Source organism: Cynocephalus volans, chromosome 16, assembly GCF_027409185.1.
Source record: "Cynocephalus volans isolate mCynVol1 chromosome 16, mCynVol1.pri, whole genome shotgun sequence".
NCBI classification, from domain to species: Eukaryota; Metazoa; Chordata; class Mammalia; order Dermoptera; family Cynocephalidae; genus Cynocephalus; species Cynocephalus volans.
In genome coordinates, this window is record NC_084475.1 from 26,438,849 (window position 1) to 26,440,701 (window position 1,853).

The 1,853-nt window shown below is 38.2% G+C and overlaps 1 non-coding gene across 1 annotated transcript; it reads left to right on the forward strand.

The window, feature by feature from the left end:
- Positions 1-692: 692 nt before the first annotated feature.
- On the forward strand, positions 693-826 carry LOC134365329 (small nucleolar RNA SNORA1). The gene has a single exon (XR_010022034.1). It is a non-coding gene; the product is annotated as a small nucleolar RNA SNORA1 (small nucleolar RNA).
- Positions 827-1,853: the final 1,027 nt, after the last annotated feature.

Below are 1,853 nucleotides of genomic sequence, written 5' to 3' on the forward strand. Positions count from 1 at the left end.
TTACCATATCCCTATCCAAAAATAACTCCATGATCCTATGGCCAGGACCAATGTCGCAGGGCTCAGTAAATGAGGAACCCAAAGAAGCCCTTCGTTCTTTTCTTGGCTGCCAGTTCCTTCCAGCCTCTTCATGAGCCTGATCCCTCTCCTCGCACACTCACCAGTGGGAAACCCTGACCCATTTGCTTGGTAGGATTGGCTCTGTTCCTAGAATCTCAGACTTGAAGACCATGAGTTATTTCCACTTGCCAATTTTGCACTGAAGATAGATTTCTAAATATTGACCACTTGAAAACTCAATGCAAACATCTGATTTGTAAATTTAATTTTACCACTTAATTGAAAATTAAATTGAATATTTACTTCAAAGTACATAAACCAAATTTTCTCTCAAGGAAGAGAGAAACAAAGAATAAAAAAAAAAAAAACCACCACTCTTATCCTTAAAGCAATCCAGTGTCCTTATGAGGGATTGAAGTTGAGAATGAGGTGAAATTAGCAGATGCTCAGGTTTTCTGAAGTTCACGGTACTCTCTAAACATTGGAATTCACTAACTTGAGCTGATTTTTTTTTCCTGCCATAGAATTTTGAATTATTTAAATTTTTATTGTAACCAAATTATTTCAACCATGCAAATTAGTGCCAAATACCTACCAGTCCACAAAATGACCTTTTAGAAGCCTACTAGCAAAGCCTCATTCTAGATGAGAATGGGAACCATTTTTCATGGTGTCCAAAATTGTTAATGTGGCTAAATTGAGACACAGGTTATGCTTCCATCACAGTAAATGTATTGCAGTGGTGACAATGAGACCTGTAACATTTTTCTATAAGCTCTTGACAAAATGTACCAATAAAAATGTTGACTTCAATATTAGAAACTAATAAAGAATAATATATTTAAAAAAAAAAAAAAAAAGAAGCCTACTAGCTTTAACATATTAGGCAGCAATTTAAAATTGCTCTGAGCTAGGATACATGTATCTCAAAAAAATGAAATAATTTGTCTCCAGAATTTAAAGGGAGAAATCCTAAGAAATACTTTCATGAGATTTTAACATGTAATATTAAGACCTATTTACATTCTATCATCAGTAATGCCGATGACCTTGCAAAATGGAAAAAGGCATCAGATAAACCACACAGGAAGATCCTCCTGCAGTATCATCTGCAAGTAATTTGGACTCCAGGAAGGCTTCAAATCTTGATTTACACTGCACCCAGCAAATTCTGGAGGACATGAGAAGGACACATGCCTCACTCTTATACAAAAGAGAGAAACCTGTGATCATTTAGCCTTTTCCACCCTCTTATTTCAGGAATTTGTCTTCTGAAAGTGTGACTGCAGCTCTCTTGATTTTCCCAGAATTGAAGATAACAAAAATAGCTTTAATTAGCCAGCTACAAAGTAGGATAATGGCTTTTCTTAACCTCTAGGCAATTGCCTCATGCTGGTCTGACATGTGTACCTTCAAGGTCATTCTGCAGTCTTTGGAAACAGTAATTTGTTTATTGCCGTTTAAAATTTTTTTCATGTTCAAGTAATAAGGTTGGAGTGCAGGGTGTGAGAGGTAAGGGGCCAGCTCTTGCGAGCCAGCAGATCCAGCCGAAGGTCCTGACCCATATGAAGCATGTCCTGGCCTGTAAACATGTCAGAGTGACATTAGCTGTGCATTTACAAAGCATGCCCTGAGTGGGTCCATTATGCCTGGCCTAATGGAACTGCATTCCTCTAAGTGCTTTTTAAGTTGTGTAGACAGCACAGCCAATATCCCTTCAGGGTACTCAGATGCTTGAGGGCCATAAATAGCAAGCAAGGCCCCTAGGGTGTCCTGGGCTGCTTTGAGATCCT